The sequence below is a fragment of the Scyliorhinus torazame genome, chromosome 2, assembly GCF_047496885.1.
Source record: "Scyliorhinus torazame isolate Kashiwa2021f chromosome 2, sScyTor2.1, whole genome shotgun sequence".
In the NCBI taxonomy this organism is placed as follows: Eukaryota; Metazoa; Chordata; class Chondrichthyes; order Carcharhiniformes; family Scyliorhinidae; genus Scyliorhinus; species Scyliorhinus torazame.
In genome coordinates, this window is record NC_092708.1 from 124293862 (window position 1) to 124320902 (window position 27041).

The 27041-nt window shown below is 45.7% G+C and overlaps 1 protein-coding gene across 3 annotated transcripts in view; it reads right to left on the bottom strand.

The window, feature by feature from the left end:
• Positions 1-27041, bottom strand: part of LOC140391665 (WAS/WASL-interacting protein family member 1-like) — a 192561-nt gene that overhangs the window by 102510 nt on the left and 63010 nt on the right. The window contains exon 1 of one of the 3 annotated variants that reach the window (XM_072476398.1): positions 20771-20871. The exons of the other annotated variants lie outside the window; for them this stretch is intronic. The gene's annotated coding sequence lies outside the window, so the exon portion shown is untranslated. Of the gene's footprint in view, positions 1-20770; positions 20872-27041 lie in introns of those variants that run through there. 3 annotated transcript variants of the gene reach the window in all.

Here is a 27041-nt window from a genome sequence, read left to right on the forward strand (position 1 = left end):
TTGGAAAAAATGAACTGGGTACTCTAAATTTAGAAAAAGAGGAAACCAAAGGCGAGTGTTCATACGAATGAGGCAAACTCAGGATATTTTCAGCTGCATAGGGACGACGACGAAGTGTCCTATGTCCCCCCCGTTTGTTTGTGCTGGTGATAGAGCCCTTTGCCATTGCAGTGAGGAGCTTGGATAAGCGGAAGGGGATAGTGAGGTGGGGGTGGGGGGGTAGAGCATAGGGTGTCCCTGTATGCTGATGACCTTTTGTCATATATTTCCAACCCAGTTCCCATGGTGGGGCTGCTTGAGTGATTTGGGATACAAATTTGGAAAAGAGGGAGTGCTTTTTGGTCTCTCTACCAGGGAAGGAAACTGGGTTTGGAGGGGGGGTTGCCATTTTGTGTGGCATCTACTCACTTCAGGTATTGGAGTGTGCAGGTGGCTTGGGATTGGGCCTGGCTCTGTAAATTGAATTTTATTCGCCTGGTGAGCGAGCGGGGTCAAGACTGATTTGTTGAGGTTGGACAGCCTCCCCCCATCATTGGCAGGCCGGGTGCGGGCAGTAAAAATGTTTTGTCGTGATTTTTATTTTTATTCCAGCGTTTATCGGCCTTCTTGCCAAAAGCATTTTTTATGGGGGTGGAACAGTTGATTTCGTCATTTGTTTGGGCAGGTAAGGTAGTGAGGATTCGGAAGACGGTTCATTAGAGATGGCAACAGTCAGGGGGTTTGGCTCTGCCAAATTTGATGTATCATTATTGGGTGGCGAATGCGGAGAAAGTGTGGGGCTGGGGAGGGAGCCGGAGACAATGTGGGTGAGGATGGAGGCAGGCTCTTGTAGGGGGTCGGGTTACAGGTGCTGGCAACGGCGCCACTTCCATTTGCCCCAGGTTAATTCCAGGGAGTCCAATAGCGCTGGCCATGCTGAAGATAGAGAGACAATTTCGGCAACATTTTAAGTTAGGGGCAGGTCAAGACTGGTACCGAATCATGTGTTGAGCCAACAAGGTTGGATGCTAGATTTTGGGGATGGGAGGAGCGGGTGGTGGTGGAAATTAAGCACTTATTCTTGGAAGGGCGGCTTGCAAGGAGGAGTTGATGGGGAAGTTTGGGATTCCGAGGGTGTGGGGGGTGAAGAGCAGCCTTTAGGTATATGCAAAGAACAAAGAACAAAGAAATGTACAGCACAGGAACAGGCCCTTCGGCCCTCCAAGCCCGTGCCGACCATACTGCCCGACTAAACTACAATCTTCTACACTTCCTGGGTCCGTATCCTTCTATTCCCATCCTATTCATATATTTGTCAAGATGCCCCTTAAATGTCCCTATCGTCCCTGCCTCCACTACCTCCTCCGGTAGTGAGTTCCAGGCACCCACTACCCTCTGCGTAAAAAACTTGCCTCGTACATCTACTCTAAACTTTGCCCCTCTCACCTTAAACCTATGCCCCCTAGTAATTGACCCCTCTACCCTGGGGAAAAGCCTCTGACTATCCACTCTGTCTATGCCCCTCATAATTTTGTATACCTCTATCAGGTCGCCCCTCAACCTCCTTCGTTCCAGTGAGAACAAACCGAGTTTATTCAATCGCTCCTCATAGCTTATGCCCTCCATACCAGGCAACATTCTGGTAAATCTCTTCTGCACCCTCTCTAAAGCCTCCACATCCTTCTGGTAGTGTGGCGACCAGAATTGAACACTATACTCCAAGTGTGGCCTAACTAAGGTTCTATACAGCTGCAACATGACTTGCCAATTCTTATACTCAATGCCCCGGCCAATGAAGGCAAGCATGCCATATGCCTTCTTGACTACCTTCTCCACCTGTGTAGCCCCTTTCAGTGATCTGTGGACCTGTACTCCTAGATCTCTTTGACTTTCAATACTCTTGAGGGTTCTACCATTCACTGTATATTCCCTACCTGCATTAGCCCTTCCAAAATGCATTACCTCACATTTGTCCAGGTTAAACTCCATCTGCCATCTCTCCGCCCAAGTCTCCAGACAATCTAAATCCTGCTGTATCCTCAGACAGTCCTCATCGCTATCCGCAATTCCACCAACCTTTGTGTCGTCTGCAAACTTACTAATCAGACCAGTTACATTTTCCTCCAAATCATTTATATATACTACAAAGAGCAAAGGTCCCAGCACTGATCCCTGTGGAACACCACTGGTCACAGCCCTCCAATTAGAAAAGCATCCCTCCATTGCTACCCTCTGCCTTCTATGGCCTAGCCAGTTCTGTATCCACCTTGCCAGTTCACCCCTGATCCCGTGTGACTTCACCTTTTGTACTAGTCTACCATGAGGGACCTTGTCAAAGGCCTTACTGAAGTCCATATAGACAACATCTACTGCCCTACCTGCATCAATCATCTTAGTGACCTCCTCGAAAAACTCTATCAAGTTAGTGAGACACGACCTCCCCTTCACAAAACCGTGCTGCCTCTCACTAATATGTCCATTTGCTTCCAAATGGGAGTAGATCCTGTCTCGAAGAATTCTCTCCAGTAATTTCCCTACCACTGAAGTAAGGCTCACCGGCCTGTAGTTCCCGGGATTATCCCTGCCACCCTTCTTAAACAGAGGAACAACATTGGCTATTCTCCAGTCCTCCGGGACATCCCCTAAAGACAGCGAGGATCCAAAGATTTCTGTCAAGGCCTCAGCAATTTCCTCTCCAGCCTCCTTCAGTATTCTGGGGTAGATCCCATCCGGTCCTGGGGACTTATCTACCTTAATATTTTTTAAGACACCCAACACCTCGTCTTTTTGGATCACAATGTGACCCAGGCTATCTACACACCCTTCTCCAGACTCAACATCTACCAATTCCTTCTCTTTGGTGAATACTGATGCAAAGTATTCATTTAGTACCTCGCCCATTTCCTCTGGCTCCACACATAGATTCCCTTGCCTATCCTTCAGTGGGCCAACCCTTTCCCTGGCTACCCTCTTGCTTTTTATGTAAGTGTAAAAAGCCTTGGGATTTTCCTTAACCCTATTTGCCAATGACTTTTCATGACCCCTTCTAGCCCTCCTGACTCCCTGCTTAAGTTCCTTCCTACTTTCCTTATATGCCACACAGGCTTCGTCTGTTCCCAGCCTTTTAGCCCTGACAAATGCCTCCTTTTTCTTTTTGACGAGGCCTACAATATCATTCGTCATCCAAGGTTCCCGAAAATTGCCGTATTTATCTTTCTTCCTCACAGGAACATGCCTGTCCTGTATTCCTATCAACTGACACTTGAAAGCCTCCCACATGTCAGATGTTGATTTGCCCTCAAACATCCGCCCCCAATCTATGTTCTTCAGTTCCCGCCTAATATTGTTATAATTAGCCTTCCCCCAATTTAGCACATTCATCCTCGGACCACTCTTATCCTTGTCCACCAGTACTTTAAAACTTACTGAATTGTGGTCACTGTTACCGAAATGCTCCCCAACTGAAACATCTACCACCTGGCCGGGCTCATTCCCCAATACCAGGTCCAGTACCGCCTCTTCCCTAGTTGGACTGTTTACATATTGTTTTAAGAAGCCCTCCTGGATGCTCCTTACAAACTCTGCCCCGTCTAAGCCCCTGGCACTAAGTGAGTCCCAGTCAATATTGGGGAAGTTGAAGTCTCCCATCACCACAACCCTGTTGTTTTTACTCTTTTCCAAAATCTGTCTACCTATCTGCTCCTCTATCTCCCGCTGGCTGTTGGGAGGCCTGTAGTATACCCCCAACATTGTGACTGCACCCTTCTTATTCCTGATCTCTACCCATATAGCCTCACTGCCCTCTGAGGTGTCCTCTCGCTGTATATGCAGGTGAGGGATTTTGCGAGGAAGGTTTTCCCGATGTTTCCGGTGACACAGACCTCCTCGGTGTTGTCAATGATGGCGTTGGGGGGGGTGGGGGGGGCATCATCTTAATGATTTATGGGAGGGGGTTAAGGCCAAGTGGGAGGAGGAGCTGGTAGTGACACTGGAGGAGGGTTGTGTTGTGAGGTGTAGTGGAGGGTGAATGCCTCAACCTCGTGTGCGAGACTGGGGTTAGTTCAGTTAAAAGGTGGTGCACAGGGCGCACCTGACGAAGTCAAGGATGAGACAGTTGTTCAAGTGGGTGGAGGATACTTGCGGGCAGTGTGGGAGAGGTCCGTACATATGTTCTGGTCCTGCCTGAAGTTGGAGAAACTTTGGAGGTCTTTTTTCAGCACATGTCGGCGATTTGGGACTTAGAGCCCACTTTCCTGGTGGTGTCAGACCTGCCGAAGCTGCAGAAGGGGCAGATATTTTAGCCTTCGATTCGCTGATGGCTCGCAGGCAGAGCCTGTTGGAGTGAAGGTCATCTTCACCACCTTGTGCTTCAGTGTGGCTGGGAAATCTGATGGTGTTCCTGTATCTTGAGCCGGTGATGTTCACCTTGAGGGGGCAATTCAGGGGTTCCATAAGAGATGGGTCGCGGGATTAGTGTCCACGCTGTTGTAAACGCCATTGAGTTTTATGAGGGCGTGAACAGGTCGCTCCCACGGCTAATTCTGGCCCTTACAGGGGGCCAGCATGTCGCTGGAGTGGTTCGCGCCGCTCCAGCTGCAGATCCCGGTGCGAACAGTGCACTCCGGGATCCGCTCATGCACAGTTGCGCCGGCGCCAACGAGGACATGCGCAATGGCGCCGGCGCCAACGCACACATGCGCAGTGGCCTCCTTCAACGCGCCGGCTCCGACGCAACATGGTGCAGGGGGGTGTAGATAGCCTGGGTCACATTGTGATCCAAAAAGACGAGGTGTTGGGTGTCTTAAAAAATATTAAGGTAGATAAGTCCCCAGGGCCGGATGGGATCAACCCCAGAATACTGAAGGAGGCTGGAGAGGAAATTGCTGAGGCCTTGACAGAAATCTTTGGATCCTCGCTGTCTTCAGGGGATGTCCCGGAGGACTGGAGAATAGCCAATGTTGTTCCTCTGTTTAAGAAGGGTAGCAAGGATAATCCCGGGAACTACAGGCCGGTGAGCCTTACTTCAGTGGTAGGGAAATTACTGGAGAGAATTCTTCGAGACAGGATCTACTCCCATTTGGAAGCAAATGGACGTATTAGTGAGAGGCAGCACGGTTTTGTGAAGGGAAGGTCGTGTCTCACTAACTTGATAGAGTTTTTCGAGGAGGTCACTAAGATGATTGATGCAGGTAGGGCAGTAGATGTTGTCTATATGGACTTCAGTAAGGCCTTTGACAAGGTCCCTCATGGTAGACTAGTACAAAAGGTGAAGTCACACGGGATCAGGGGTGAACTGGCAAGGTGGATACAGAACTGGCTAGGCCATAGAAGGCAGAGGGTAGCAATGGAGGGATGCTTTTCTCATTGGAGGGCTGTGACCAGTGGTGTTCCACAGGGATCAGTGCTGGGACCTTTGCTCTTTGTAATATATATAAATGATTTGGAGGAAAATGTAACTGGTCTGATTAGTAAGTTTGCAGACGACACAAAGGTTGGTGGAATTGCGGATAGCGATGAGGACTGTCTGAGGATACAGCAGGATTTAGATTGTCTGGAGACTTGGGCGGAGAGATGGCAGATGGAGTTTAATCCGGACAAATGTGAGGTAATGCATTTTGGAAGGGCTAATGCAGGTAGGGAATATACAGTGAATGGTAGAACCCTCAAGAGTATTGAAAGTCAAAGAGATCTAGGAGTACAGGTCCACAGGTCATTGAAAGGGGCAACACAGGTGGAGAAGGTAGTCAAGAAGGCATACGGCATGCTTGCCTTCATTAGCCGGGGCATTGAGTATAAGAATTAGCAAGTCATGTTGCAGCTGTATAGAACCTTAGTTAGGCCACACTTGGAGTATAGTGTTCAATTCTGGTCGCCACACTACCAGAAGGATGTGGAGGCTTTAGAGAGGGTGCAGAAGAGATTTACCAGAATGTTGCCTGGTATGGAGGGCATAAGCTATGAGGAGCGATTGAATAAACTCGGTTTGTTCTCACTGGAACGAAGGAGGTTGAGGGGCGACCTGATAGAGGTATACAAAATTATGAGGGGCATAGACAGAGTGGATAGTCAGAGGCTTTTCCCCAGGGTAGAGGGGTCAATTACTAGGGGGCATAGGTTTAAGGTGAGAGGGGCAAAGTTTAGAGTAGATGTACGAGGCAAGTTTTTTACGCAGAGGGTAGTGGGTGCCTGGAACTCACTACCGGAGGAGGTAGTGGAAGCAGGGACGATAGGGACATTTAAGGGGCATCTTGACAAATATATGAATAGGATGGGAATAGAAGGATACGGACCCAGGAAGTGTAGAAGATTGTAGTTTAGTCGGGCAGTATGGTCGGCACGGGCTTGGAGGGCCGAAGGGCCTGTTCCTGTGCTGTACATTTCTTTGTTCTTTGTTGTTCTTTGACTACAGGGGCAGGCACGTAGGAAAGGGGGCCCTCAGCCACAGAGGCCGGCCCGCCGATAAGTGGGTCCCAATCGCGGGACAGGCCACATCGGAGGCCCCCCCCCCCCCCAGGCCGCCATCCGACCCTTACACGGCGAGGTCCCGCCGACCCAGAGTAGGTTAGAACGGCACCGGCGGGACTTGGCTCTTTTCCTACGGCCGCTCGGCCCATTTGGGCCGGAGTATCGGCCAGCCGGCCACGTAGGGCAGCCCACGACCAGCGCCAATTCTCCGCACTGCGGAGAATTGCGTGCCGGCATCGGGGCGGCATAGTCCGTTCGTGGGGACTCTCCAGCCCGGCGCAGGGCTGGGAGAATCCCGCCCGTGGTTTGTTTATTCTTCACTCAAAGAGTTGATTACCGTCAGCTGCTAAGGAGGAGGTTGGGAGGAGGGAGGGGCTATTCTTCGAGTCATAGGCGGGTTAGTTGGAGTTGGTAGAGTGGGGGGGAGGGGGTTGTTTTGTTATTCTTTTTGTTTTGTGTGGTTTTGTTTTATGTATAAAATGTTGAAAACTCGAATAAAAATATTTGCCAAACAAAAAGAATTAAATCATGGAAGATTGCCACTAATCACCCTAGGTACAGATGTTGCAAATGGAAACCACTTCAGGATAAGCAACTAATTATTTTGTTCTCCAAAAGAGAAAATGTTGATTCTCTCAATCTGAATTTGATTGTGCAAACTAATATCCTGAACTCTTCATGCAAATATCCAAACTAGTGCCATATGTGGTGACGATCTTGGTTAGATTTGCTAAACCTCTTTAGAGTGTAAAGTACTCATCCATTTTCAGTTATTCATGCACATCAAAGGGAACAGTAAATATCAGGGAATAATGGCAGGAGAACAAAAAGGGGTAAATAACATGATCCATCACTGATGTATCGACGTGGGGAAAGGAGAAGAGAAATAGGAATGGAGTGTTGCAAAATTGCAGTCTGAGAAGAGATAATACTTTTCAGGTCACATAAATGAGAGCTCCATTCATATACTATGTTGGCTATTTTTTTATAAATTTAGTGTACCCAATTCATTTTTTTTCCAATTAAGGGGCAATTTAGTGTGGCCAATCCACCTAGCCTGCACATCTTTGGGTTAGGTGGGCGAAACCCACGCAAACACGGGGAGAATGTGCAAACTCCACAGGGACAGTGACCCAGAGCCGGGATCGAACCTGGGACCTCGGTGCCGTGAGGCTGCAGGGCTAACCCACTGCGCCACCGTGCTGCCCAACTATTGTTTAGTTACACCGTCTGCACAGTCATTTGTGTTTTTCCAATCACCAATTTTTCCTTGCTGGAGTATGATCGAACGTTTCTCAAGTGTAACAGAGACACTGCATTGTTTGAAAAGAAAACAATTATCTTCAAACTATTTGTAATTCTAAGGATCCTAAATGCCTATACAATCTTAATCAGTACTAGAGCCAACATGCAAGCGCATTAACTCTAACTTGTCATTTTTTAGTATATGATGTAAAAAGAATACATTATGACAAACTTCAAATATATGTTAAATGCGCAGACTAATTTATTTTGCTGGTTTGCCATCCGGTCAACCTAATTGTGGATACAAATCATATCCCACAGGTCTTGATATTAATCCCTTTTCTTGGCTTCTAGTACCAGTTACTTTTGTTGTATATATTACATATACAGCAAGTATCTGTGCAACAACTTCTTTCTTTTCTCGTTATACAGGCCCTTAGATTATTGGGTGTTCTACATTAGAACATATATTATCGAACAACCATCTATTCAAGTTTAAATGCAGAGATATGTTGATGCCATATGTTGTGATCTATCCTATGGGGAAACTCTGCAATTTGTCTGACACAGGCGGCTGTGACTGCACACTGTACATCACTTTCCAGTGGCCTCACTGCTAGCATCATTTTTGAAAGCAAAATCGACAAGGGATTTACAGTGAGTTTAAACCAGTATGAGTGACTGTATGGTCTAGTTTTTTAAGTTGTCACCAGTTAAATAGGAGAACTGAGTATTGTAGAGGATTCACCCATATTCTTTCACCTCTCCAATTCCTAGAGGACACAAGCAAAGTACAAATCTATGCATAATTTAGTTTTAAATTAACTGCAATCCAAAGGAATAGGTGGAAAATTAATTAGAATGCTTTAGTCTACATTGAGCCTACGCTGTATTTCAGTCAGAAATTCTTAGAGAAGCTGAAACTAATATTCTTCATATTAATGAGCATTTCAAACAAAGAAAAGCAACAAAAGGGCAGAGCAACACAAATGTACACTAAAAATTTTATTTTAGCATAAAAGAGCTCAATATAGTTTGTTCTGGATCATCCTTGGATCAGTTTGTTTCAGTAACTGATCCAAGGATAACTCATTTAGTTTTTCCCCTACATTTGATCAAAATGCTAATCACATGACTAAGATGAAGATGATGCTCATCAGCTGTTTGTTAGTAAAGCAGAACTGACTATTAAGTTAAATCTAATTTCTCTGCATCTGTTTCAGCTGCCCTACCTTCACTCAATCTACCCTTAATTATGTTGATATGCTTATCGAGGAACTTGAAATGTGTACTGTATAGTAATTTATATGTATATTGAGAAGGCTAATGTTTCGAGGTCTGTCAATCATGCAAGAACACCCAAATCATCCCACTGGATTTAATGCAGAGTGGACGGGCAAATATATGGCAGATGCAGTATAACGTAGATAAATGTGAAGTTATCCACTTCAGTAGGAAAAATAGAATGGTAGAGTATTATTTAAATGGTGATAGATTCGGAAATGTTAATATACAAAAGGATGTGGGTGATCCCTTGTATACCAGTCATTGAAAGCAAGCATGCAGGTGCAACAAGCAGTTCAGAAGGCATATGACATGTTGGCCTTCATTGCAAGGGGCTGGAGTACAGGAGCAAGGATGTCTTACTGCAGCTGTCAGGGCCTTGGTGAGACATCATCTGGAGTAGTGTGCGCAATATTGGTTGCCTTACCGAAGTAAAGATTTACTTTCCATCGAGAGAGAACGAAGGCTCACCAGACCGATTCCTGGGATGGCAGGATTGTCATATGAGGAAAGATTGGGTCAGCTAGTCCTGTATTCACTGGAGTTTAGAAGAACGAGAGGGGATCACATTGAGAAACACAAATTTTGACAAGGCTGGATAGTCTAGATGTAGCGATGATGTTTTCCCTGTCTGGAAGGTCTAGAACATGGGGTTACAGTCTCAGGATGCGGGGTAGGCCATTTAGGACTGAGATGAGGAGAAAGTTCTTCACTCAGAGGGTGGTGAACATGGAACTCTCTGCCACACGAGGCTGTGGAGTCCAAGTCACTGAATTAATTTAAGAAAAAATTGGATTTCTAGGCATTAAAGGCGTCAGAGGTATGGGGAGAGTATGGTGTTGAGTTAGAGGTTCAGCCATGATCACATTGAATGCTGCAGCAGGCTTGATGGGCTGAATGGCCTACTCCTGCTCTATTTTATCTATTTCTATGTAGAACTATAGGGATAGCAAGCTTGCACCACTGCTGTGGCAAATGCAGTACCATAAAGTTAAGATTGCAAAGAGTTTACCTCATGGACTGCACATTAAAGTTTGGCAACCTTCTTGTACAATGGAGAGACAGGGAGGGGGAAATAGCTTGATACAAATTAATTTAGATCCATTCATACACACAATGGAGTTGGAAGCCCTTTTTGGCCAGTCTCTTTTCATTCACAGAAACAATACTGATATTTTTCCAAGCCAGCTGTCATTCTTCAACACGTTTTTCCATTATGGTCCATCTGTATCTTTTCTGTCATGAGAACTGATGTTTCATGAAGCTAATGCAAGTTCTGTTTTTCTTGTTGCCTGTTTTATAATGCTGTGCTTAGTTGACTAGCTGCCAGGAGACCAGCAATGCTTTAGGACAACTTTTCTAGTTGCTTTTCTGTGTACGCACTTTGACTAATGATGATGCAGCTTCAAACATTCAACACCAAGAGCAAACAGGTTATGTTGGAACTGTATAGAACGTTGGGGGAATATGATTGAGATGCATCAGCTTGTGAGAGGTTATGGACAAGGCAAATTGGAAGCAGCTGTTTCGCTTGGTTGAGGGGTCAATCACAAGGGGGCATAGTTTTAGGGTTAGGGGCAGGAGATTCCGAGGTGATTTGATAAAAACCGTTTACGCTCAGAGGGTGGTAAGATTGTGGAATGCACTACCTGGAAACCTTATAACCTTTAAAAAGCACTTAGATGAGTACTTGAAACACCATCACATTCAAGGATATGGAACAAGTGCTGGTAAGTATGATTAGCGCGTGATTAGTAGTAGTTATTGTTTGTGCAGACTCAATGGGCCGAAGGGCCTTTTCTGTGCAATACGATTCTATGACCAATAATCAGGGTCCAGGCTGCCTATATGCACGCTTGCAGCTAGAGCAGCAAGCATCACCATGCCTGCCACTTCATCACTTGTAAATGATCTTTATTGTCACATGTAGGCACTTACATTAACATTGCAATGAAGTTACTATGAAAAGCTCCTAGTCGCCACATTCCGGCACCTGTTCGGGTACACAGAGGGAGAATTCAGAATTCTCAACTGATACGGGAATTGAACCCGCGCTACTGGCCTTGCTCTGCATCACAAACCAGCTGTCTAGCCCACTGATCTAAACCAGTCAACCAGCTAAACCTGCCCTTTTGTCATTATTTCTGCAACATTTACACAAAGACCCTGGCAATTACACAAGTAAACAGCCCTCTGACTCAGTATTTGACTTCAACCCATCATAAGCATCCTTTTATTTTGAGCGACTGGAACAACATATACGAACTGAAAGGGTAAATTGGAACAAACAAAGGGATTATTCTGGTCTTCGGAAGTTTTCCATTCCTAGTTAGTCAACATTTCAGAAAGAAACTCACAATCCAGCAAGTTCTCACTGTATTGGTCCAAAATTCATCTATGTTCTGAGAAATACTGGGGCAATGAAAGCACTATTTTGATTTGTCCCTGTTAGTAAATCATTTGCAAATCTTATGGCTCCTGTTCCTCAACCAGTTTTGATTTATAATTTAAAAAAAATATATGTTTATTCAAAATTTTCAACCAAACACTCCAGAAAGAAAGAAATAAAAACAAAATTGTACATAGGAAATCAAACCAGGATACATTAACCCCATTTAACCAATAACCACAAAAGTGGGGAAAACACCCCTTCTAACAAACGCCCCCCCCCCACCCCGGGTTGCTGCTGTTTCGACCTCCACCTAGCGTTCCGCGAGAAAGTCTAGGAACGGTTGCCACCGCCTGGAGAACCCCTGCACAGACCCTCGCAAGGCAAACTTTATCCTCTCCAACTTAATGAACCCTGCCATGTCATTGATCCAAGCTTCCACGCTCGGGGGCTTTGCATCTCTCCACATTAGTAGGATCCTCCGCTGGGCTACCAGGGACGCAAAGGCCAGAACTTGGGGATTAGGATGTGCAGGCACTGGAACACGAACAAGAACCTCGGGAGGACCGTCACCTTGACCGACTGCACCCTACCCGCCAGGGAAAGTGGCAACACATCACATCTCCTAAAGTCTTCCTCCATCTGGTCCACCAACCGTGTCAAATTAAGCTTATGCAGGGCCCACCAGCTCCCAGCTACTTGGATACCCAGATACCAAAAGCTCTCTCCGCCCTCTTCAACGGCAGCTCCTCTAGCCCCCTTTCCTGGCCCCCCACATGCACTACAAAGAGCTCACTCTTCCCCACGTTGAGCGTGTAGCTCGAGACGTCCCCAGACTCCCCAAGGATCCGCATGACCTCCGCCATCCCCTTGATTTATAATTTTTAATTATAGGGCGGCACGGTAACATAGTGGTTAGCGCTGTTGCTTCACAGTGCCAGGGACCCGGGTTCAATTCCCGGCTTGAGTCACTGTCTGTGCGGAGTCTGAATGTTCTCCCTGTGTCTGCGTGGGTTTCCTCCAGGAGCTCCGGTTTCCTCCCACAATCCCAAAAGACATGCTTGTTAGTTGAATTGGACATTCTGAATTCTCCCTGTGTACCCGAACAGGCGCCGGAGTGTGGCGACTAGGGGATTTTCAGTGTTAATGCATTCATAGGTTTGGCAAATGGTACGGATTCACTTAGGGGGCGCCATCTGCAATTGACAAGAACTTGCATTTATATAGCATCTTTTAACATTGCAACACATCGTAAAGTTAAATCAACTGCACTATTCCTCCCTTCTAGTTCCAATTGCTGCAGCGAAGAATCCTGGCTTCACCTTGAGGCCCTGTCCTGTGGAATGCTTTTCCCACTCTTGGCGTTGGAGTTCAAAACCCAGGAAGGATTCAGACAGTCAATATTGTTCAGACAGTCAATATTGTTTAGATAGAAGAATCCCCACAGTGCAGAAGGAGGGCATTCAGCCCATCGAGTCTGCACCAAAATTCCAAAAGAGCACCTATCAAGGCTGACGCACTCACCCCATCCCCATAACCCCACCTCATCTGCAAATCCCTGGATAATAAGGGGCAATTTAGCATGACCAATCCACCTAACATGCACATATTTGGACTGCGGGAAGAAACCGGAACACCCAGAGGAAACCCATGCAGACAGGGGAGAGGGTGCAAATTCCACACAGTCACCCAAGGCTGGAAATGAACCTGGGTCCCTGGCGCTGTGAGGCTGCAATGCTAACTACTGTGCCGCCCGTAATTAATAATAAACAAGTTAAAAGGACTCTAAACCACCTGAGAACATTTTTTGAAGCTCAAAGATCAACAAAGAACGTTCAGACACCGCACAGACAGTGACCCAAGCCGGGAATTGAACCCGGGTCCTGGCACTGTGAAGCAACAGTGCTAACCACTGTGCTACCATGCAGCCCTATAATTAAATATGATAAATCAAAACCGGTTGAGGAATAGGAGCCATAAGATTTGCAAATGATTTATGCGGGATTTTATGGTCCCTCACCAGTGAGTTGACGGTGGAGGGGGAGGGGGGGCCATAGTATTTCTGGGTTGCCTTCTGGCTGCCCTTCCACCCCCGATCTGACCACAATTTTATCTGGATCAGGCAAGGCCATAGGGCGGCCTGCCCTCGCCACAGCTGACACCCTTAAGTGGCACTTTCCACCCAACCTCAATTTTGAGGCTTTTGGAAAAAGGTCAAGGATGGGGTAAGACTGGCACCCTGCTTGAGCCTCAGATGGGAAGGGGAGAGCACATCCCACAAGGGCCCCCTTTCCACATTGGGCACACAGCACCCGAAGTTTGTGCACCTCCCCCCACTCTCCTGGCAGATGCTCCCTTCGCTCTGATCTCACCAAGGAGGGACTTTCACCCGAGTGAGGGACCAAAGTCCTGTTTCCAGCAAAATTGATGCTCCTCAGACCACTAAACGGCTGTGGGCTACTGTTATCAGTGGGGGCACATTCCATTCCAACTCTTCAGGTGGTGGGGTAAAAAGCCCTGCCACCTGAAAAATCCTGCCCAGTTTTACCATTGGGACAAATCTTGTGCCCTCTCCCATGGAGTGTTTGGTGGCGTGGTGGCATTTAATCTGGCGGGAGGCAATCCCGTCACTGCTCCATCTCCTCCCGATTAATCTGTGGCAGAAAGGCAAATGGAAGACCTTCCTTCCGCTAATGGAGGCCCATAAGCAGGCAATTAATACCCTCTTAAGGGGCCCATCCCACTGCTGCTGGTTTCAAGCCAGGGATGGGTAATCAGCTCGCCAAATGATAAGCATGATGAGCATGGCGTATTCACTTGCAAGCTACCAGGTTTTGGGGATGGAGTGGGTGGCTGGCAGACCCTTTTTCAAAGACACTCATTGCCTGATTGAGGGACCCATCATCAGGATGAGGTCTGCGGCAATCCATATCCCTGCCTTTGCTGACATACCTCTATCCCCTGCAATTCCTTAATGCAATCACTCACCTGTGCACGAGTCCCTTCTCAATCCAAGACCTCGGATGGGTGTAGTACTGGCTGCAGTCTTCACCTTCCTGGTGGCTCTGCTGAGTAAAGAAGAGCTGCTGGCCTCCGATTGGCTGACAGTCTCCGCGCTCAATATTCTGGGGGTTATCATTGACCAGATACTGATCTGGACCAGCTATATCTGGCTACAGGAGCAAGTCAGAGGCTGGGAATTCTGCAGAAAGTAACTCGCCTCCTTACTCCCCAAAGCCGGTCAAGAGTGTTATGGAATACTCTCCATTTGCCTAGATGAGTTCAGCTCCATTAGCACTCAAGAAGCTCGACAATTTCCAGGACAAAGCAGCCCATTTGATTGGCATCCTATGCACCACCGATGCACAGTGGCAGCAGTGTTTTCCATCTACAAGAAACACTGCAGCACGTCACCAAGGTTCCTTCAATAGCACCTTCCAATCCCGTAACCTCTACCACCTATAAAGAACATGGGTAGCAGATGTAGGGGACACACCACCTTCAAATTTCTTACCAAGTCACAAGCCATCCTGACTTGGAACTATACAGTTCCTTCACTGAAACTGGGTCAAAAATCATGAAACTCACTTCCTAACAGCACATGGACTTCAGTTTGTTCAGGAAGGTAGCACACCACCACTTCCTCAAAAGATAATTATCGATGGGCAATAAATGCTGGCCTAACCAGTGATCCGCACGTCCCACGAATGAAACCATGAAAACAAAAATATCTCCAAAAGATTCCAATACGCACAAATCACCTTAGATCATTGATGTAGTTCTTCACTACAATTCCCACTTCTTATCAATAAATGCCATGATGACATCAACTTCAGAAGTAAGTCCTGGACTAATGTTCCAAGACTTTATGATTCTACCTTGTCTAGATGCAGCAGTCAAATGTTCATGGTTGACATCGGGTTTATCTTCCTGAGCGAAGGTAAATTTAGTTACATACTTACAATTACATGCTTAGCACAGCATCTCACTCAGTGCAGATCTTGCTGGGAGGATAGATCTGACCAGGCCCCAAGTTGGGCCTGTTTTTATCCCCTGCCTGAACGAGCCCCAGGTGGTTGGCCTCTGCCCCCTACCTAGGGAGCTTGTATTCTAGGAGTCCTACAGGGAGATCAATGATTGTTCCCCCATGGTCCTCGTGGAGGCTAAAGCAAATAGAATCATTTGTCTTTCCACACTTTGCATGATTGATAGACACAAATGTACAAAATTCTGCTCTTCAGCATCAAACATGAACTGGCAAGAATTGGATTTGGTGCAGGGAAGATGAAGAACTGTGCCCAACTATTCTGTGGCCTAAAGATTTGGAGTACCACTGCCCTGACCACAACCGTTGGTGTACCTATAGACAAAAATGTGGTTATTGCACAGTAGTGGAATTAATAACTGTTGCACTGAATTCCATAATATAACAATCATCAAAAAAAAAAAATCTTAAAAAAGGAGAATTTTTACAAAATATCTGCAATGTGGAAAGATTTGTGGGACCACAGATTTCTAAACCTCATAAGAAAACAGGCTGTTTCAGAACCTCTGAATGAATCACCTATGTACTCCACTGGAATAAAATATTAGCCCGAATCATACTCTGGCCCTGGTCAATTTGATAAACTTCAGGTTTATCAAACAAAGCTGAGTGGGTACGTGCGGAAGGGGCCTCCTGCACGGGGTCCTCCCGCTGTGCCCTCGCCACAGCAGCACTCCCATCCCCACCCTAAAAAACACTCCAGCAGCCCGGTGGTGATAGCCACCCTCCAATCATGGAACCAACGACAGCAGCAATTTGGCCTGACCAAAATGTCGGACAAAGCTCCCATCTGCAACAACCATAGGTTCACACCAGCGCTGACTGACGCCACCTTCAAAAGGTGGGGGCAGGACGGAGGGACACTGACAGTCAGGGACCTATACACAGACGGCAGGATCGCAACACTGGGCGAACTGACAGAGAAATTCCAGCTAGCCAGGGGGAACGAGCTAAGGTATCTACAACTCAAAAACTTCCTACGAAAGGAGACAAGGACGTACCCACAACCGCCATGACAGACATTACTGGAAGCGTTATTGGACGCAAGCATACTAGATAAAGGAAACTGTAGCGACATGTATGACCGACTGGTAGAACGGGCCGACACCGTACTGGACGCAACAAGAAAGAAATTGGAGGAGAACCTGGGGAACGAGATAGGGTGGGAACTCTGGAGCGAAGCACTGCACAGAGTCAACACCACCTCCACGTGCACAAGGCTCAGCCTGACGCAGCTAAAAGTGGTACATAGATCCCACTTAACAAGAACCCGTATGTGTAGCTTCTTCCCGGAGGTGGAGGATAAATGTGAACGGTGCCAAGGAGGCCCGGCCAACCACGCCCACATGTTCTGGTCTTGCCCCAGACTTGTGGAGTACTGGACTGTCTTCTTCGAGGCAATGTCCAAAGTGGTGGGGATGAGGGTGGAGCCATGCCCGAATGTGGCGGTCTTCGGGGTTTCAGACCAGCCAGATCTATTCCTTGCACCCTTGCCTTTGCCTCCCTGATCACCCGCCGTAGAATCCTGTTCGGCTGGCGGTCAGCAGAATCATCCAAAGCTGTAGACTGGCTGTCCGACCTCTCGGAATCTCTCCAAATGAAGAAAATCAAATTTGCCATCCGAGGGTCAGACGACGGCTTCCACAGAATGTGGGAGCCATCCACCCAATTGTTCCGGGACCTGTTTGTGGCCAACGGACAAGCAGAAGAATAGCCAGGTAGTCAAGAATCAGGGAAAAGTAGCCAAAGCATGAGAGGGAGAGATGGAGAGATAGACCTGGAGAGGGGGGGGGGGGGGGGGGGGGGGGGGGGGGAGACAGCTAAACCGAAGAGGAAAGAAAGGTGGACCACAGGAAGGGGGGGGGGGGGGGAGGGACAGGGAACAAGAGGAGAGTTGGGGAGGTGGAGGGGGGGGGGGCAGGTAAATGACAGCCGGAAGGAGAGCACGGGATACGATAACAAACTTGGCACCTCCAGGAACAGAGAAGAAGGAGAATATAGGCAAAAGACGGAAGGAACGGCTGAAGCGGAAGTGAGCGCGAGACGACAAAGGCAGCGAGATCCGTCCGGGACAAGGAAATGACAACACCAACACCAAACCCATTTGAGTATTGCCCACTGTAATTGTTTCTCCAGCACCCAAATGTATATTTACCTCCCCAGTCTCCAACCCCCCCTCCCCCCCCACAAACAGTCGCCTACTTATGTGCTGTAAATAATTTTGCCAGTTGTACAGAGTCGCTGCTCTTGAGCTGGTGCACAATACCCTACCAGTTATTCTATTTTATTTTTTATTATTACTTTGTTTTTGGTAGGTTTCGGTGTGCCCTTCTATTTCTTATTCTGTGTACATAATGGTAAATACACTTTGTTCAAAAACCCAATAAAAACATTTATTTTAAAAAAAGTTTATCAAACAAAACTAAAAAATAAGGCTTTAAAATCAGAACACCACATTTTCTCATTATTTCCGCTCTGAAACACACACTTTTTCCCCCTCCCCCCTCTTTTCCCCCTCAAATTGCTCACTTTTTTCCACCTCAAATTGCTCAATGTAACCTTTAACTGAATTATGCCTTTGCAACTTGATCTCTAGCTATTCTTTGGATAATTTTGAGAAACTAAGTTGTTAAAACTAATGTAAAATGAAAAAACATTCTCCTTTAGTACAGCTGACTGAACACTAAAAATCCATCCTAGGAAATTAGGTAAACTCTGCATGTTTTAAAGTCGCCACAATCTAAATTTATTTTATGTCATAACCCTGGATTGAAATATGACATCCAAACTTTTGTTTTTTGGGTAATACTAAAGGCTTCAAATAAAAGTTCTAATACAGACATGAAACGGTTCAAAACTTCCTTTTTGCAATGACAACAAAATCAACTTTCTTAACCTTCCCTCATACTGTTCTGCATTTTACAGTAAGGAAGCATTTATCTCCCCAAACCCAGCCAGGCTATCAGACGTAACACCATGTCATAATTACGAGTGGGCACAGAACTGACAAAACTCGCATCATAGAATATCATAGAATCCCTATGGTGCAGAAGGAGGCCATTTGGCTCATCAAGTTTACACCAACCCTTCGAATGAGCACTCTATCCATGCCCTTATTCACGTAACCCCATAACCTAACCTGCACATCCCTGGACACATCAGGGCAATTTAGCATGGTCATTCCACCTAAACCATCTTTGGACTGTGGGAGGAATCCGGAGTATCCGGAGGAAACCTATGCAGACAGGGGGAGCACATGCAAAACTATTAATGTGTTGACTTTTATATAATCCTAATTCTTATATAATTTGTGATACTGAGATTTTCTGCATTAAAGTAAATTTTGATAACACATAATTTTGTAAACTCAGTATTAAATTTGAATGCTCTTAAAAACAATATCACGTCTCAGCAGTTATGAAAGACAAAATGGAAGCACTATTTCCATTCAGACACTTCCGTTATGTACTCTCAACCCCTACATTTCAAGTGATGTCACTTTGATTTGTTTGACCAACAGCATATAGTACAGCCAGTAAGTACTCAGTACCTGTAAATCTAAAAAATCTTTGATTCTGGTGAAATGGATAGACAAGTGCGACTGTACAACTTTACCAATCATGTTCTTATTTGTTTATTTAAAAAAAAAATAGATCCAAGTAAAAATAATTCTCTCTACAGGTTAGCAATTTTAGTCCACTAGCAAAGTCTCCAAAGCCTTCAGGCTTCAAAAGTCACATTTTGCATATTTCCTGTTTAACACAAGCAATTTAGCATGCAGATCTTTCAACACAGTTGCTAAATCAGCTAGTATTTAGGAAAAACACTGAACTGACACTTACGTTAGCACTTTGCTGAAAAACCCACACACATTCCAATTCCCATACTTTTGCTTTATAGAAAAGATAAATCTCCAGCTTTCTTCCACTTCTTAAAATTACTCAGATGTATTAGTACAGATGTGGATGTCACTACTACACGAACATACAAAAATTAACCCCTTCAAATCTATTGCCTTCACCCATGACACCAATGAAAAGGACTTCTTACTTCTTCATTAAAAATAGTATTTTCAAGCTGAGCATATTGAAGCTACATATTTCTGTCCGAAGTTTTATTTTTCATATACTCCATACACTGTCTCAACAACCCCGGATACTGAAATTTCATAGACCAATAAACGTATTCAACTAATAGTCAATAATTTCAATAAAGTTATGTTAAACATTGAGTTGGACACTTCCAAAGTACTAGCTTCATGTTCCTTTATATTATGAAGTCAATTTAATATGGAGTCATTGGCTCACAGGAATTTAAGACATTTGCTGCTAATACAATTAAGATATTTAAAAGGTTTAGAATTCTCAACACACACACCCTCATTTTATAACCAAGTTATGTTTCACCAATTTCCAACTGGCTGTTCCCTTGATGATGTGTATACATTAATTGTTTAAATTGTACCTGCTACAACAAAAACCTACATGAAGAATGGAGTTTATACTTTTCAAAATCATTAAATCGAGAAATAAGCTACTGAAAGAGATTATTTTTAAAATATTCAGTAGCACTTCGAAAATTAAATACAAATATTCCATTTAAAAACCTATTGAAATCTTTCTTTATTCAAAAGATTTGAACAGAGTATTTGCTCCTGTGGAGAGAGTTTATTGAAATGGACCAGTGTTGCATTTCCTCAAATCGAATGTGCGCTCCAGCAATGTCATTAAATATTGTCAACACGGTATTGATGTTATTGATTCAATTTTTTGTTCTGAAAATTAAATATGGGTATAACAAGCTTACTTCCTGTAATAACAATTCAGTGTTCCCCTCGTGCTGAGCATTGTATTATTTGCCATATCAGCATTCTAAAGAAATGCTTTAAAGGATTCTTATATTTGTACTGCAAATCCAGAAGTATATTGCACAATAAATTCCTGCTGAAGAAAGCCACAATACAATGTAGGGTGTGTGCTTTTTGTATTGATCCATCTCAAATGTTACTCAAAATGTTGTACGAACCAGAAGCAGCAGGCTTGATTTTCAAATTAATGTTTCTGATAAATTCTTCCAAAAATGGTAAAGACGGTTGTTGCATGTTTGTTTTTCAAAATAACTTCTATAACGCAACCTCTTTTTGTTGAGTATGGCTACTAGCTACAGCAAACCTACATTCATGTTTCAGTTCCTCCAAATCGCTTGTGGTTTTAACTAGAGTACTCTGTCCTCTAAAGCTTCATCTGTTGCAGACCTTTTGACAGTTCAAGGTTTAGATTGGCTACAAATACTAATCACTGAAGCATTGGTATTTCCAAAGTGACTATTTATCACAGTTTTATGTTTAAATTGACTTCGCTTACCTTCAGAATGTTTGACTAATTCAAAAGCTTTAAATTTGTACAGTTCCCTGAAGCTTTTTCTGCTTGCTTCCTGTTAGCTGTATGTTGAATGTCAGACTTCCTCAACGCACCTCATTTGAGATCAGTGCTCTCACAACAGTGGTTAAGCTCACGGTGTAACAACACTATTGGCTTGTTTCCATCTTTCAAAATTACTTACAGAAAACGTAATGGTGGCCCCAAAATAAAAGCCTTTACAACTTGTCATAGAAATGCATCGATAGTTCCTGCCATATAACCTATACCACTCATTTAAAATTGTATAGTGCCTTTCATGACCTGTCAGAATATCCCAAATCAACTTACTGTTAATGAAATGCTTTTGAAGTACAGCCACTGCTGGAATATCGATAATGCAGATAACATGCAGATGTTATCATGCAGATAAGTATTATTCTAAAATAATATTTGTTTTTCTTTAATATCTGCTCATTATTTTTATATTTTACCATCTTTACTAATCTCCTGGATTCAAAAACAATTGCCTTGCTAGGATTCACTAGCTTTCTAAAACCGCAACTTATAGTAGAAACAGCAATGCTTGTGACTGCAGTATTTATAGCTGAACCAAAACCGAGCAGTCTTTTATTTTCACATCAACACATAAAATATATTTAGCCGGAGTCATTTTTCTCATACACGTTTTGCTGAGCGAGATCTAACTTATATTTCCTCTATTTTTGCAAGAGTATTTTTTGAAGTTCAAGTTTCTTTGCTAAGTTACTTGATCCACAAAGGAAGCAGCCAACATCCTTTTGACAGCTTACTACACAGCAGAAAGCTGTTCAATTTCCTCTAATTCTTTTTTAGGGTTCTGTCATCTGCAAAGTTTACATATCTAAGCAAATCAAAGTAAAATAGAGTTGCAAATCGCTCACATAAAAGAGTGTCTATAAATATTCAGGTGAATACTCAAATATTAAGTACATTCTAAGTAGTTGGGTATATTACTGTCTCACTGTAAACCATGTGGACAACCAGTCGGACCAAGTAATACGTGAGTGGACTTGACAAAGTTTCAAATTATGTGCACTCCTGTGTTGTGGGCCCACTGCTTCCTACATCCCATTCTTTTTCTGGGCTATTACTCGACTACCTGCTGATTGTCACTCAATTTTTCTGCAACAGAGAATCATCAGTCCTCCAAAATTGCTCTAACAAAACCCCTCACCATTTCTTAAAAGTCCTAAATCACTACAAGTGCAATGCATTAATGTAGAGAGAAAATGTCCTCAATTATCCTTTAGCCACTCACACTTTTGGGCTGAATTTAATGAAATGGGCAGTGGCCATGCACCCCCCCCCCCGCCCCCGGCCCGAGCCAGTTAACAGCCATTGGTTTGAGGCCAGCCTTCTGCCTCCACTGGGGAGGAAATCTCCCCTCTTAGAGCCGGCGGCCAATGAAATGACCGACAGCTGTCTTATCTCTGCAGCATCACCGACTGTGAGGGTGGCCACTGCTGGGATCACAAGCTGGCCCCGAAGAGGAGGAGCCATGGATCCCAGAAAACCAGGTAAGTCTGTGGTCGCATCAGGGCTTGGGCGAGTGTGAGGGTGGGGTAGAATGAAGAGCGTGTGGAGGAATATCTTGGGTGGGCTTCATGATGGGCATAGGGTGGCTGCACCCTAGGAGGCACTTTCCCTGGGTCAGCTTCAACCCTGCCTACCAACCCAGCCTGCGAGGGGGGTCACATAAAATCCTAGCCTTTGAATGTATGACGGGTCTTTAATCTCTCTCATTATTGATTTCTAATAATAGCCCGTGTGCCATCTTAAGCATCTCATATTCTCCACCCAAGCACTTCAGCAGTCATTTATTTCTTTTCCTGTCTGTTATTTTTTCTTCCCTTTGGTTGATTTATTTTCAAATGCCATTTATTTGAAATAGCTTTTAGTCCTGAAGATAGGTCTCAAGACCTGAAACATTGGCTGCCTGCACCCACCTACAGATGTTGCCTGACCTGCTGAGTTTCTCCACGATAAAGTAACATTTTGGTTCAGGTGAACAGTCTGGCCTTAAATAATAAACAATCTTTCTCTTTTCAAATGTTGACTTGTTAGGCTGATTTAGCACAGTGAGTTAAATAGCTGGCTTGCAATGCAGAAAAATGCCAGCAGCGTGGGTTCAAACCCCGTAACGGCCTCCCCGAACAGGTGCCGGAATGTGGCGACTAGGGGCTTTTCACAGTAACTTCATTGAAGCGTACTTGTGACAATAAGTGATTATTGTTATTTATTATTAATATTGCTATGATTTTTGAGTATTAACCTGTTATCCCAATATACACTTCTATTTTCTTAGGCATGTGTGTTTATTTGTGATTTCAATTTTATTCTCAAGCATCCAAACTTGAAGAGGTTCATGTAAGGATTTGCACAATTAAATAAAGTGCAAAACTCAAACTAGGTAAGAGATTCAAGTGTGATGTACAACTTCTGTCCATGTGACGCTGGATTATAATTTGTCAGTGAGTCGTACATATAACTCATTCAACCTGCTGGACATCACCCAAGTAGGAAGTATAGCAGTATTTCACAGGTTATAACCTTCAGTTTAAATGGTGCGTCTCGATTCAAACTGAGGAGTCTATAAGTCACATATTATTGGATTTAAGTCTTAGGTTAGATTTAATGGCATTGCAAACTTCGTAGACCACTCAGCTGAATTCAACTGGGAGGATCCTTTACTAATTAGCCTGTGTGAAAAGGATCTTACTGTGGCGACTGTACCATCAACCACCCAGGCTGGAGGATCTGGAATAGGGGCAGATTTGTACTTAAATTGGTGCTTATGCTCCACACAAGTTTCCTCTCACTAAACTTCTCACAAATATCTTTGTATTCCTTTGTCCCATGTCTATAGAGCTTCCCCGTAAATATATCTATACTAGTCTTTTCAACTACTCCCTGTGGTGGCATGTTCCACACTCCAACAATGACCGCAATGTGTATTTTATGTAGTATCTTCAATGCAATAAAACATAGAAACACAGAAAATAGGAGCAGAAGTAGGCCATTTGCCCCTTCAAGCCTGCTCCACCATTTATGATGATCATGGTTGATCATTCACCTCAATAGCCTGTTTCCACCCGCCACCCCCCACCCCCAGATCCTTTGATCCCTTTCACCCAAAGAGCCATATCTAACTCCTTCTTGAAAACATGTAGGGCGCGATCCGGCCCCCCCCCCCCCCCCCCCAAACGCCGGGTGGGAGAATCGCCGGGGCACCGCGCAAATCATGCCACGCCGCCCGACCCCCGCACGGGATTCTCCCACCCCCCCCGGAAACCAGCGGTACGCGATTCGCACCGGGCCGCTCGGAGAACCGGCGATTCTCCGGCCCGGATGGGCCAAGCAGCCGCTACGACACGACAGGTTCCCGCCGGCGCCATCCACCCCTGGTCGCTGCCGGCGGGAACTCTGCGGGAACGCTGGGGGGTGACCTGGGGGGGGGGGGGGGGGGGGGGGCTCCTTCACTGGGGTGGCCTCCGATGGGGTCTGTCCCGCGATCGGGACCAACCGATCGGCGGGCCGGCCTCTCCCTCCCCGGGCCTACCTCCTTTGCGCGCCCCCCCCGGGCCTACCTCCTTTGCGCGCGGCCCCAGAACACCGGCGCCATGTTGGTGAGGGGCTGGAGTGCGTAAGACGTACCCCGCGCATGTGCAGGATGGCGCTGCCCCAACTGCACATGCGCAGGATTGGGCTGCCCCAACTGCACATGCGCAGGATTGGGCTGCCCCAACTGCACATGCGCAGGATTGGGCTGCCCCAACTGCACATGCGCAGGATTGGGCTGCCCCAACTGCACATGCGCAGGTTGGCGCAGCGCCCATTTGGCGCAGCGCAAGGATGTCAAGCGGAAATGCCAGAGTCCCGCCGGCGCCGTTTATCCCTGGTTGCTGCTGGCGTGAACTCCGCACGAAGGATCGGGGGTGGCCTGTGGGGCGGGGAAAATGCTCCTTCACCGGGCTGCTTCATCGGGGCTCACCGATCGGCGGGCCGGCCTCTTCTCTTTCCCTTCCCCCCCCCCCACCCGGGCCTACTTTGTTCCGCTTCCGCCCCCAGAAACCCTGCGCCATGTTGCGTCAGGGCCGGAGTGTTCAGTGAGTCTACCACACAAGTGTCAGTTGGTGCTTCGCCACTGCGCATGCGCGGGTTGACGCCGCCCCCATCCATGTGGGGGCCAGAATCGCTACTGCCTGCGCCCGTTTCATGCCATCGTTGAACGCGACGGCGTTCACGACAGCGCAGACACTTAGTCCCACGATTGGTGAATCGCGCTCCTTATGTGGGGCTTTGTCGCAAGCCTTCTGAAAGTCCAAATAAACCACATTCATTAGCTCCCCCTCGTCAACTCTACTAGTTGCATCCTCAGAAGAATTCCTCAAAAGGAATTCCAGTAGGTTTGTCAAGCATGATTTTCCTTTCATAAATCCATGCTGACTCTGTCCGACTCCGCCACTGATTTCCAAGTGTTCGGCTATAAAATCTTTTATAAGGACTATAGAATTTTCCCCACTACCAATGTCAAGCTGACTGGTCTATAATTTTGGTTTTCTCTCTATTTCCCTTTTTAAATAGTGGGGTTACATTAGCTGCCCTCCAATCTGTAGGAACTGTTCCAGAGTCTATAGAATCTTGGAAGATGATCATCCACTATTTCTAGGCCATTTCCTCGAGTACTCTGGGATGTAGATTATCAGGCACTGGGGATTTATCGGCCTTCAATCCCATCAATATCCCCAACTCCATTTCTCTACTATTGCTGATTTCTTTCAGTTCCTCCATCTCACTTAAACCCTGTGTTCCCCAACATTTCTGGTATGTAATTTGGCCCAAAATGTTTCACAGAAGTGTTACGAAGCAAACTTTGACAGAGACAGATAATGCAATACTGGGCAGGTGGCCAAAAGCTCATCAAAGAGGTAGGTTTTAAGGAGCACTTTAAAGGATGAAAGAGAGATAGAGATTTCAGGAGGGAATTCCAGAGCTTAGGGTCTATGCATCTGAGGGCCACCTATGGTGGAGCAATTTCAATAAAAAGGCCAGGTTTAGATGAATGCAAATATCATGGACGGCTGGAACTGGAAATTACAGAGAGAGGGAGAAGCAAGACCATGAAGAGAATAATGAACAAGAAACAGAATTTTAAAGTTGAGGCACTGCTTAACCAGGCTCCAGTGTCGGCAGACCAACAAAGAGGTGATGTGTAAGTGGAACTTGGCAAGAGCTAAGGACATGGCCAGCCAGGAGTGCATTGGCATAGTCAAGTGTTGAGGTAACAATGACATGGTTGAAGGTTTCAGCAGCAGGGGAGCTAAGGCAGGACAGATGGGAGCCATGGTTTGAAGGTGGGAATAGGTGGTTTTAGTGGTGACATGGATATGTGTTTGGAAGCTCATCTTGGTATAAAATGTGACACCTTGTTTGCAAACAGTCCGAAACAAGAAAATCTCAACAGGTCTGGCAGCATATGTAGGGAGAGAAAACAGATAACAATAAATATATGGGATATTTAGACAAAGGGTTTAAGATGGAGGCGAATGGTTGAACTAAAGTTGTCCAACTCAATGCTGCATCCAGAGGGCTGTAACGTGCCTCGTCGGAAGAGGAGGTGCTGCTCCTCCAGTTTGTGTTGGGTTTCATTGCAGCAGGCCAAGAACGGACACGTAGGCATGACAGCAAGGTGCTGAGTTGAGATAGTAAGTAACAGGAAGACCAAGGTCATGTTTGTAGAATGTGAGTTGTTCCACAAAGCGGTCACCAGTCTGCGTTTAGTCTCCCCAATGTAGAGGAGGTTGCATTGGGAGCAGTAAATACAATAGATCAAATTGAATGAGATGCAAGTGAAATGCTGCTTAACCTGTAAGGAGTATTTGGGGCCTTGAATGGTGAGAAGGGAGGGGGCAAAGGGGCAGCTGTTGCACCTTCTGCAATTGCATGGCAAGGTGCTGTGGGAAGGGGATGGGGTGTTGGGCGTGATGGAGGGATGGACCAGAGTGCAACGGAGGGAGCAGTCCCTGCGGAATGCTGATGGTGGAGTGAGGGGAAGATGTGTTTAGCAATAGCATCATGCTGGAAATGGCAGAGGATGATCCTTTGCATGTGGAGACTGGTGGAGTAGAAAGTGAAGACAAGGGGACCCTATCATGGTCAGGAAGGGGTGAGTGCAGAGGTGTAGGAAATGGGTCCCACCGCTTGAGTGACGTCAACCACAGCATTTGTGTGCGCG